This window comes from Pteropus alecto, unplaced genomic scaffold (assembly GCF_000325575.1).
Source record: "Pteropus alecto unplaced genomic scaffold, ASM32557v1 scaffold155, whole genome shotgun sequence".
Classification (NCBI taxonomy): domain Eukaryota; kingdom Metazoa; phylum Chordata; class Mammalia; order Chiroptera; family Pteropodidae; genus Pteropus; species Pteropus alecto.
Window position 1 is genome coordinate 14,156,804 of NW_006438113.1, and position 13,098 is coordinate 14,169,901.

Genomic DNA, 13,098 nt, shown 5'->3' on the forward strand with positions numbered 1-13,098 from the left:
AAAGACACTTGGGTGGGTCCCATAGAAAGATACACGTAGAATGCTCAGAAGTAAGAAGCCAAGAAAGACTGCATATTAAAAATACTGGACTTTCAACAGGGTCAAATGCCACAAGGAGGTGAAGACTAAGGACTGGAAGTGGGTAGATGGCAGGAAATGCAGGGTGAGCTCTGCCACTAACCAACTGGCGTTCTTAAGCCAGTCTCTCAGCCTCAACTACCCCCTAGAGTAACAGATGGTAAAGGAGTTGATCCCTCTGAAGTTCCTGGCACCTACAGAGAAAATCCTTAGGACGCGCTGGGTCCTGCTTTATTGGCTATGATTATTCTCTTTTGGCCTTCTACAAGCTTCCTGGACTGCTTCAGCCTGTGCTGACCTCCCCTATGTTGGACCTCCCCCTCTGCCTCACTCCCTAATCTGATGAGAGAACCCCTTGAAGATTTGGGAGTGCCCCTGGGTCTCCCAGTCTTCTAGTCTTCTGTTTCGTCCCCTCAAAGCCACCATTCTGAGAGCAGAGGTGGCCTGTGGGACCAAGGAGAGCGAGAAGTCCCCAAAGCCCAAAGTAGTCCCAGAGGGTCCAGAGGTGAGTGAGTGGGGTTTAATCTGAGCCACGACCCTAACAAACACTGCCCCTTCCTCAGCTTTCCCAGTTTGCCTTAATCTCCCCAGTGTTGTCCCATCCCTGGGCCTAAACTCTCCTGGGGCCAAAGCGCCCCCTGGAAGTCTCCATGGGACAGGGAGACATAGGCAATGCCCTAGTTTGGAGAGGGCGCTGGCAGGCGTGTCTCTACAATCCGAATCACGCCAGTGCCTCCTGGTCCCCGGGCCTTGGGAGGTTCCCATTCATGTGTTCTGGGCCAGAGTTCAATTAACTAGGGATGTGGGGTGGGGAGTAGGGGACAGGGAGGAAGCCACAAAGGGATGCGTGTGTGGCCTCAAGGCAGGCTGGCTTTTGAAGGCCGATTTGCTCTGGCTGGACTGCAGGCAGCAAATGCTAATTTCCTCCAGAAGGGGGTCTGATTCCCTTCCTCCCAAGTCTGTAAGGGAGGAAGAGCAAGAGACTGAATTTTCTTGTTGCCCTAGGATCGCTATCACCCTCCATCTCCCCAGCTCCTCACACCTTCTGGCTCCACAGTCCCATCCCACAAAGCACGAAAGCAGGTCTGTCCGATAATGCAGTAGTTTCCTACTTTGCCTCTATTTTCCGCTAAGCAGTTGGGCGACCAAGGTTAAGGGCAGCCACACTGAAGCCACCACACCCATTGCCCCAGGGCCTGCGCTGGGAGGGCCTAGAGGCACAGCCTTTCAAGGTACAGCCATTTGAACCCTGGAGGAGAGAGGTGTTCTTTTTTAATCCCCTTAAACTCCCTGGATTAGGCACAGGAGAAATCTGGATTTGCTGCAAACACTCGTTAACACCCCTTCCCTCACCATTCCCACCCCACCCACCCCTAAAGAGCCCTTGGCCGCCCCAACACCTAGCTGAGGTTTAACAACATTGAGTTATTTGAATTAAAAAAATTTTTAATTAACTTCTACTTTTTCTATTTGTAGTTAGAATATGAATGTTTCTTTTTAAATACTGTTTAAATAATATACTTTAAATTTAAATAAAAAGAGTTAACAATTTAGGTGAATATGGTGAAGGCAAAAAGCATGCAGTGGGTGCCTGATGATTCAAGTCTGGGAAACCTGGTCTGATGGGCCAAGAGTGGGGTTCAGAGAGACTGGGGGGTGCCTAAGGGGAGCTGGGGCCTCTCCTGCACCACCCACGGGCCTGGCTGCCCAGAGCCTTTAGGGACCTGAGCTTCTCCGGCAGACCCTCTGACAAAGTAGAATGAATTAAAAGCCCCCAGTTCCACCTCTCTGGCCTTCTGGCCTATCCCTCCTAGTGCTGAGGGCTTTGTGTACACACACACACACACACACCACACACACCACACACACACCCTCATTTCCCTCTCCCCCTCATCCCCTCCCTTTCTCTCCCTTGGCTGTGAGGCCCATCGGCAGCCCCTTTGTAAGGTAATTGGATTTCTCCCCTTGTTAGTTTGCAATGAAAATGTCATCTATTCCCAGCCACGCCAGGGAGGGGCCAAGCTCCCATTCAGCAAGCCAGCCCAGAGCTGTGAAGCTATTCAGGCCTCCCAGCCTCCAGCGGGGCAGCTGCGGGAGGCTTCCCTAACAAAGCCCCCCTCACCTCCACCCCCATCAGCGAGCCCAGCCTGAGAGTGGCCACGATGGGCCCGGGCTTCAGGGGCTGGATTCTGAGGCTCGAGGTCACCACCACCTACCCCCAGCAAGTGGCTCTGGAGGAATATGATTTTAAGAGCATTTCCTCTCTGTGTATGGGAGGGGGTAGACTTCTTTATGGGCAGAATTTCCATAAATTCGAAGACTTTAGGGACTTGTAAAACAGACTGAGAGAGACTATAATGGGCGGATGCTGGGACAGAAGGATGGATACCCTGACTTCCCTTAGGAGACCACCGTATGTGGTGGAGCTGACCAAAATAAGCCATCTTGGAGCTCCCCGACCGCGGGCTCCTCTTAATCAGGGTTACTAATTGGAAAAATAGGGGGCCAAATGGCTCACAATGTATTTGGACATCTGCCAGAGTCCTTCCCCAGGACCTTGTGGGCAAAGTGAAAATTAGGGGGAAATGAAATAGAAAGGCAGTCATACGAATCTGTAGCCTCGAAAGGCTTCCCCCAAAGGGACAAATCCCCCATCCTTACCCTCACTATTCAACTGTGGAAACTGAAGTCCAGACTGCATGAGTTCTTGCTCAAAATTGCACAGCTGACAAGTGCTCAGGAAGTGTTTCGAACCCTCATCTCACTCACCTCAAAGCCTGTGTATCTTAATTGCTATGCCGACTGCTTAAAAAGCAAAGGCAATTTTAGATGGCATTCACATTAAAACGAGGGCCAGGATAGTGTCCTTCCCCAGGACCTTGTGGGCAAAGTGAAAATTAGGGGGAAATGAAATAGAAAGGCAGTCATACGAATCTGTAGCCTCGAAAGGCTTCCCCCAAAGGGACAAATCCCCCATCCTTACCCTCACTATTCAACTGTGGAAACTGAAGTCCAGACTGCATGAGTTCTTGCTCAAAATTGCACAGCTGACAAGTGCTCAGGAAGGGTTTCGAACCCTCATCTCACTCACCTCAAAGCCTGTGTATCTTAATTGCTATGCCGACTACTTAAAAAGCAAAGGCAATTTTAGATGGCATTCACATTCAAACGAGGGCCAGGATAGTCCCACACCTGTTCTCTGCTCACTGCCCAGCAGAAGTGCAAGGACACAAATCCATGTGTCTACAGCACTGAGGGCCCTAGGGAACTCCCTCTCCATCTGAGGACAGTGAAGGGCCACTCTGAGCATCTGGATTCCAATCTCTAGCACCTCAAGGAATAGAACAGGAAGTTACCTGGAGACAGGTGAGGACTCAGCTCAAGGAAGGACTTTCTGAGAGAAGACGTAGTGGGTTGTTTTAGTGGGAAGCAGGGGCTGTGAGTGAAGACTGGACTACTACCAGCTGGGATTCAAAACCACTTTACTCCAAGGTGCCATTTGGAACTCTGGAGCCAGCTAATCCCACCTCCTTGTCCTCTCATCACCAGCTGGCAACAATTTTCCTTCCTATCCCCCAAAGCTTTCCTGGAGAGCCTCTCTATCATAAACTGCCCCTGTGAAGAGTCTGCTGGGAGCCAGGGGTGGGCATTGACTCCTCTGACACCTCGGGAGCTTCCCAACCATCATCACTCTTCCACCTTTGTATGAAATCTTATCTTCCCTTGAGGCTCGCAGTCATCATGGAACATTCTGATGACGCCATATTTAAAAGGACATTAGCACCTAGATCACATTGTCTCCCCCCGCCTCAAGGTGTGCCATTATTCAGGGAAACTTTAGCACCCCTTGGAAAGTTCACCTGGCACCTCTGTTCCTCAGCCCCACCACATCATCTTTAATTTTCTTCGGCCACCCACACCCTGGAGCTTGGCATCACCCAAAGCCACCTCACTCCAGAGTCCTCACTGATGTAGACTCTCGGCCTCCCAGCGCTCTCCCTGAATGCAAGACACCTCCCAGTCGACCTCTCTCACCTTCTCCAAGATCCGTCCCCTCCGCCACGTGGTCACACTACATTCCCTGCAAAACCCAGGCCCCAAGGTCCATCACCTGAACGTCTCTGCCATGTGTCCAGATCCCTTGACCTCTGCCTTAGGCCCAACTGGGAGGGCCCCTTCTTCTAGCCAGTCATGCCCTCCGACATGCTATGTTATGGGTTGAATTGTGACCTTGCCAAAAGAATCCATACATTGAAATCTTAACCCTTCACAACCTCCGAATGTGACCTTCTTTGGAAATAGGGCCGTTGCTGAAGTAATTAGCTAAAATGAGGTCATACTGGAGCAGGATGGGCCCCGAATCTAACATGAGTGGTGTCCTTATGAAAAGGGCAAGCACACAGGGAGAATGCCACATGAAGATTAGAGTCATGCTGCCACAAGCTAACAGAGAGGACTGGAACAGGTCCTTCCCTCACACTTCGGAGGGAATACGGCCCTGCCAGCACCTGGATACCAGACTTCTGGCCTCCAGAACTGAGAGACAATAAAATTCTGTTGTTCTAAGCCACCCGCAATTGGTACTTTGTGACAGCAGCCCATGCAAAGAAATACACTTCCTAACTGGTTCCCCTGCCTCCTACCTTGCTGCCTTCAATCCATCTCCTCAGCCTCCAGAGAGATGGGCAACAACAAAGACCTGACCATCTCCCTCCTATTTAAAAAGGCATTGGTGGTTCCAATCACCCTCAAATCCACATTCCGAAGCATGATTTAGCCCTGCTTACTGCTCCAGCCCCATCCACTATTGGCCCCTTCATTACATCCTGTGTCTCAGCCACCAGCAAAGTCCTGCACGTGCTATGGTGATTTTCATATGTCATGTGTGCAGGGCTGAGTGCTTCTCCCCTGCTGTTAACCCACTTGTTCTTCTAAAAGATGCCTACTCTTTTGGCCTTCCTTATAAAACTTTCTAAGACTTCCCTCCCTGGGCCCCACTATGGTGCATTAGTGCCTTTACTTAATCGATTTTACCTTTCTTTATGTCTCAGTTTCCTCGTCTGCAAAGTGGAGCTAATAATAGCAATTACCTCGAAAGGATTGTTGGAGGATGTGACAGGTTGGTGGTAGCTGGTCTCCAAATACAGCTGCCAATAATCCACAGTTCCGGACAGTCCCCTCCAACGCTGAAGCTGGACTGGCCTGGAACTAATAGAACGTGGAAGGAGTGTTGCGATGCCAGTTTCAAGCCCAGTCCTTGAGAGGACTAGCAGCTTCTGCTTTACCCTCTTGGAAGGCACATCCCTGAGCTGCCAAAGAAATATAGCTGTCCTGATGGAGGAGAAATCACCTAGATAGGTCACTTGAAGAAAGGCTCTTATGCTACATGAGGAAGCAGCAAGGACCAGACATTTCAGCAACTGAGTATCCTGGCTGAGTCTCCAAATGACCCCAGGTCCCCCTGTTATTTGACTGCAACTGCAAGAGACACTCCAAGTAAGACCAGCTGAACTGCCCAGCTAAACCAAGTCATCCCATGGAACTGCGAGGGATAATTGAGCTACTAAATTTTGAGATGGAGCAGAGAATAACTAAAGCAGAGTTTAAAAAGTAATATGCTTAGAACTGTATCTGACTCACAGTGAATGCTGAATGCGTTGGTTCACTGTCACTTGTCCTAGAATCCTTCTGGCTGTCACATACACCCAGCTCTATGGGGTATGGGCAGGAATCCAGAAGAGGAGAAATGTGGAGTCAGGAAGGGTTCCCTGGTGGAGGCAGTTCTTGAAATGAGGCGAATACTACATGCCATACCTTTGTACTACACATCTTGAGTTGGGGTTTACTCTCTTCTGAAGTGGGGTGGAAGTTGGTTTCAATGTCTCTCCCATCTCTTTGGCTACCATGATGCCCTGAGTCCTCAAAGTTCCCTTACTGACCCCAGCCCAGCATACCCAACGGGCTCTAGATTTTCTCTTCTGGGGACCATGTTCTAGGTATCTCCAGGCCCGTGGATCCTGTGAGGCATGTGCCAGCCTCCCTTAAATGCCCCGGTGCCTTGGACCCAGGGCTGGTCTCTGATGGAGACATTTTAGATACCGAACAGGCTGATGGGAAAAATGTTTTGTAGTTGAGGAAGTGGGTGGAAGCCCTCAAATTACTCCAGATATTCCATTTATCAGCTGAACTAATTTTATAAAGCAGTAGTCACCAGATATTCTATGTATCAGCTGAAATAATTTCATAAAGCAATAATTCCTTTCACTTACTATTTGGTTACTCCTGGTACTATTTATGTAAGAAAAGCAGTATAAATGCTATAAATGCTCAAAAGCAGTATAAACCCTTCCTTTTATCTATCAGGTTTTAAGACAATTGCTTCTCTGTCACCCTCCAAAAGAGGCAAATTAGTTTTGTGGGATTTTTTTTTTTTTTTTTTTTTTTTTTAGCATCAGTATGAACTCATGGGTTAAACTTTCATAGACTTCAATCCATTATAATTATTATCCTCACTGAAGCATAAATTGTCCCATTTTGACCAGTGGAAGCCTCTTCAAGCTGGCTCCTGGGGTTTTTTGGCACATTAGTAGCTTGATAACCTATCTATCTAGTATGACACAATGTTCCAGACTCATGTGTTTCCTGTCCCAAACTAGGAATCTTCTATTTTTCCAAAACTCTGGCTCCTTCCCATGGGAAAAGGTATTTCAACATTATAATCTGCATCCTAAAAAATACTTACTGCTGCTGGGTTGATCATTGTTCCTAGGACTTTTCAGTTGACAGTTACAAAATACAAATAAAATATATATAAACATTTTAAGATGAAATGCCTCAACAGTTCATACTGGGTCTTCCAATTCAAATCCAATATTACAGAGTTTTTATTTAACCTCTACTACATTACATCTGTATCTCTTTGCTTTCATATCAAGATTCCTGGTTACCAATATACAGGCGAAGGAAGGATTAGAATATCCCATAAACACTCATTTGCTTTACCCTATCTGCACACAAATGTATCAAAATAGCAATATTAACACTACCACTACCAATGTGATTATCGAAAATGGTTTAAAATATTTTCATATGCTCTTCCAGTCTCCTCCTGCACCCATTATTTGCGCATTATAATTACATAATCAGATTATACAGCCATTGCATTCTATAAGTAACGATGTATTTAATATTCACCATCAGTCTTTATGCTGATGTCTGGTCGTTTTGTTTTTTTTGAAGCTCATTCTCTAGAAGATTCCTTAGGAAGGGGTCATGGGAACAATACTCTCTGAGTTCTTGCATGTCGATAGCAGTTTATCTCTGCTTTTGTACTTTAAAGTCAGTTTTGCTGGATATATAATCCTTGGCTCACATTTTCTCTCCTTGAGTATCTTAAATATTATATTTAATATTAGTATATTAATATTATATTTAATATGTTTAATAAGATATGTTAATATCTTACTCTATTATATTCTTCTGTCATATTATGTTACTGGCTAAAAGCCTGGTGATAATTTAATTTTCTTTTCCTTCCAAATCTTTTTCTTCTTCTTCTTTTTTTTTTTTTTTGCCTATATGACCAGAGAATGTTTCTTTTTCTTCAAAGTCCAGTAATTTTCCTATAGTATGCTTTTGGTGTTGTTCATTTTGGGTGGCTATTCTCAGATACATGGTGTGCTCTTTCCAAAACATAGTTTCTAGTATTTTTTTATTTCAAGAAAGTTTTCTGGAATAACAGTTTTAAGTATTTGTTCTGTACCTATATCCTGGCTTTCTTCTTCAGGAATGTGTTGGATCTTCTTTGCCCATCTTCAATATTTGTCACCTTCCTTTTCTCTTAACACATTATCTGTTGTGTTTTTCATTGTTATGTTCCTTCTGTTTTAGTCTTGATTTAGGAAATGATGTTTCTCCTTTTATTTCTAATTCTTTTCTGAAGTTTTGTCACCACATTTCAGATTTTTTCTAATTCTAGTTTAAGTTACTCTTTCATGTTTTATATCAATTTCTTAACATAGTTTTCATCACTTTGAAATAATAGGTTACAGTTTTATACTTTTTGGTGTAGGTTTGTCTTTCTGGGATGCTTTTATTGTCTGAAGCAATATTATTCTGTTCCTTATTCTCTTTTTGTCTTATAAATTTGAGTAAAATTTGGCCTCAATATTTTTTTATTGTTTATTTTTATGTGAAATTAGTTTTCCTGGACTTTTAGAAGGAGATATATTCAAGATATATTTTATTACATACCTCTCTCTCTTCCGTTGTTTTTATATAGTGTTAAAAATCTAGTGGCTTGCTTACTCAGATTTCCTAGCTGTCTCTCTCACCCCATTTTTATTTGGATCAGCTCTTGACTTCATCTCTATTGAATCTGTCCTGAACAATTTGTATGCCACTCCAAGCCTCGATTTATCATACCTGAATTTACGATAGCCTTTGCACCCCTGTCTTAGAATTGTCATTGGGGATCACTGTGGAATTTATCAGTAGTATTTTTAGCAATTATTAATAGAATTATGTGATCTTTGTCTTTTAAATTACTGTTCACTTATGTTCACAGATTTCCTAATTTTCAATTTTGTATACTCAGAATTTTGCATTTATATTCTTAAGTGAAGTTGGTCTATAGTCTTTTTGGTACCATACTCATCAAGTTCTGTTATTAAGTTCATGCTTATTTATAAAGTAGATTGGAGGAGCTTTCAATCTTTTTCAATAATCTGGAATAATTTGAATAACAGGAAGTTTCAGTTCTTTAAAATTGGGCTAGAACTCAACATTTCTTCTTCCTTCCAGGCCCATACTAGATTACATTTCTCAGCCTCACTTGTTGTTAGAGTATCATGTGACTGAATTCTGGCTAATGGAAGGGGGCAAAAGCAGTCCCTTTCTAGTCCTGGGCCATAAAAGCCTCCAATTTTCCATCCTTCTTGCTCTTTCTTCTTTTCAATGATGTTGGTTGAAGATGGTGGAGACACAGGATGGAAGGAACATGGATTCTTGCATTACCATTGAGAGATAGTCACCCCCACCAATGAGGAATACCAGTTTTGGCCTCTGTGCATAAAAGATAAATTTCTGTCATGTTAAGCCCCTAAGACTTCAGGAGGGAAGTTAGAGAAGACGGTACCGCAATCAACTGTAAAATTATCCTTCCAAATCTTTTTCTTTTTCCTCGTGGTGACTCCTCCTCTAACAAAGAGTTATTTCTAAGGGTTTTTTTTTTTTTTTTGGATGCTGGGATTGCTCTGGCTCCCACATAAGACCCTCAGATCCTTGTATAATCTTCCTTGGAGATTTAAGGTGGGAGCTGTTGAAGTATGTGGGGCCCAGTCAAGCCCTGGCCAATATTCTCAGCATGCTGGCTCCCCTTCTGGATGGGAGACCCTGTTCTAGGCCTGGCAACACAGGCCGGGGAACTTTGAGTGGCTCTTCTCACTGAGTTGGTTTCTAAGACTCTCTTTCACTGCCGGCAGGGTCCAAATGATTCTGAGGGGACCTCCACTGTCTTGTGCCAGAGGCTCCTCACTGTTGCCCAAGTCAGGCCAGTCAGGCCAGTCGTGGAAACCCCACCCAGGACGCTGAGCCCCCACCAACCCTTCACTAATGGTGTCTTAGTCTGGGTTGTGGCTAGAAGCTGCTACAAAATCTGTCTCCAGCACAGACTTAGTTTCTTAAGTTTATGCAGATATTTTTCTATTTTCAGTGACTTCACTGGGTTTTTCTTTGGATATTGGAAAGGGGAGGGGCAGCCATGACATGTTCGCTTTGGCCGATGGAAGAAAGGACACAGTAGCAAGAGAGAAGGAGTGGGCAGCACAGCTGTGGACAGGGTGACGGGTAGCATTAAAGGGCATCCTTACATCTGGCATGACCACCCCCTGAGCCATCACACTTGTAAATCCTTAGATTCTACCTCTGGAGAGGAGTAAAGAGAGGCCCAGAGAGGGTCAAAATTTTGACCAGACTGACAGGCTGTAAGGTGGTGCAACATGCCCAGCCTGGCCCTCTGAGATGAGTATGTAGGATACGAGGGACCCACTGAGTCCCAGAAGGCTGGCCCAGCACAGATGCCACATGCTTCAGGCCATTTCCATTCTCTCAGTCAGCACTTGCTTATGGAGAACCCACCGTGCACCAGACACAGCAATCTGAACACTGAGAGAGACAGTAGTGCGTAAAGCAGAAAAAAATCCTGCCTGCGGGTGGGGGAGACTAATAACACGTAAAGCAAATCAGTAAGATAGATATACATTCAACGACTACTGTGTTATGATTGTTGCTTGTTAGTATGGCCTGCTCAGTACGAGGGACCAGGGCTTGGGCGCTGAGCGCTCACACGTCAATAACTTGACGTGTGTGGTTTCATGTCACCCACAGTGACTCACCAGGCCAGGTGGGGGTGGTTATCCTCCTTTCACAAAGGAAGAGACCATCCTCCAGAACCCAGGTGCCCACACAGCTCATTCTAGCATTTAAATCCCTGCCATCCTCCCAAGCCTCATTCTAGCCCCTCCCATGGCTATGGAAAAGCCGAGGCTCCCTCTGGTGGTCTCATAATGCCTGGAGCTGAGGCTGTGCTGGTTGAGCATCGTAAGGGGCTTCACCTGGGATCTTGTTTGGGATGGGGGCCGGGGCAGGGAAGGAGGCACTACCAACAGGTGATCCTGGTCAGATGCAGGTGGAGGACTTCACATCCTGGTCCTTCTCTTTATCCCACTAACTGGCCTCTCTTAAGCTCCAGTGTTCTCACCTGAAAAATGGCAATATTAAAGCACTTGACTCATTGCTGTGACAACTAAATAGGACGAAGAATAAAATGCGCTAAGCAGAGTGCCCCCCCCACACACATAGTCAATAATAGTAACCTATTACTATTGTTAGTATTGGTCTCAGTGTCCTAGTCTATGAAACAGGGATGGAAAAGTCTCATCTATGCCAACTTCCTAGAATGGTCACTCGTTTAATGATTATGTGTTGAGCAACTATTATATATGGGTACATATAGTATTTTAGGCTCCCTCACTTTGCGGCCGGCTTCTTTAGGGTAGAGGATAGGAGGCACTCTAGCTGTGCCTCAATGGGCCCAGGTCTGCGGAATGGAGAGGATGTAGTTTTAGTGCAGGGTTCCAAGCAGTGGGCTCGTAGCGCCATCTAGTGGTTATATACAGCCATGCCAGGAAACTTGTGCCTTCTGTCTTCCTGGGTTCTCAGGACTGTAAATCGGAGAAGCCAGAAGCCTTTGCCAAAACCAAAAGCGCCATAATGTTTCTGGGCACTTCCTAGGCCCCAGGCGGGTGGTAAGCAGGGCAGGGCCTGGAGCCAGGCTGTGGGGTTGCTGGCAGAACCTCTTGGCATACAACTGACTAAACCAGTCTGGCCTCAGTTTCCCTCATCTGCAAAATGGGTAGTCATAAAATAAGTCCCTCCACACACAGAATTGAAGTGAGACTTGGAGGAGATGGGGAGAAGGGAATGTGGAAGAACTGAGAGCTGGATCTCTCTGGTGAGATGATAGGTAGGACCGTGCGAGGTAAGAATGAGCTGGGTAAGTTCAGGGACCTGCTGACTGGAGTGAGAGTCCAGGGATGAGGCTGGAGTGATAGATAGGACCTCAAATGCCAGGCTAGCACAACGCAGCTGAATAATGGCCTTGGAGTCAGACTTGTGTTCAAATCCCGGCTGTACCACTGCCTGGATGGCGGCCCCTACACACGTTCCTTACCCCTCCTGAAAATGTTTCCCTTTGTGTAACATAGTTATTACAAACGATTACGGTTGAGTACATAGCCAATGCACAACAAGCATGACAAAGGAGCAGTTGTTACTTGATTGACTGTGGCACAGTGGAGAGAAGGGGTGACCCAGAGATCAGGAGGCTGGAGTTCATGTTCACCCCAGGTCCCAGAATGGCTCAGCACTTCCTAATGTTCAGGCAATGAGTGTTGGCCCCACTCACTCCCTGGATTGTCTGGGACAAAAGCTAGGGCTTGCCTGGCTGTCAGGGTTGCTTGGGGTTTATCTCTCCGTGGATAGTATCTCTCCAGCTCATTCTCATTCAACAACTCTGATCTGTTACTATGTGACAGGCACTGGGCTAGGTGCTGGGGATACAGTGGGAACCAGACACTACTGTGCTCCATTCTAAATCCTCTTGGCCTCATACTTTATTTCATCTAGGACTGCAGAATCTAGCTCTTTGAGCAGGTGCAAAGGGGCAGTGCCTTACCTCCTGCCTACTCTGGGACTCCTCTGAGGCCAGGGTTTGAAAAATACCTGCTTGGTACTCATGCATCCTAAAGTGCAGGAGAGTTAATAGGAGCTAATGGAAAAACGTTTCCTCTCTTTCATTACCTGGGTGGAGAGTTCATTCACAAGCCTCTTCGAGGGGTCCCAAGGGAGTTAGCAACCCCACTGTGATGGCTGATGCAATAATGCATTCTTACAGTAGCTTTTTCTCTTTCCTTACTTTTTTCCCCTTGTTCCTCACTCCTGCTCCCTGGGATCACTTCCCAAATAAATTATCTGTATGAAGCATTTGTCTCTAGATCAGCTTTCAGGAGAACCCAAGCTAAGACAAGTAGAGACAGAAAATAAACAAGATAAGTAAAGCAAATAGCAGTTACGTAACAATGCATGCTAAGGGGAGAAACAAAGCTGGGAAAGGAGATAGGGAATTAATTAAGGAAGGAGACTGCAGTTTTATCAAGGGTGACCAAGAACAGTCTCACCAAGGAGGGGACATTTAACCAGATGAAAGTGAGAGCCAGCCATGCCGACGTCTGAGGGCAGAACACTTCAGGCAGAGGAAACAACAAACCCAAGACCTGATGCATTCGAGGACCATTCAAGTCTGACTCCAAGGTCTTCAGCCTAAGCGACTAGAAGGCTGGAGTGGTCGTTCCTTGAGATGTGGAAGACAGTTGCAGGGGCGGCTTGGAGCGGACTATCAGGAATCGGTATCGGAACTTTTAGGTGTGAGATGTCTGTCGCTATCAGACATCCAAGTGGAAT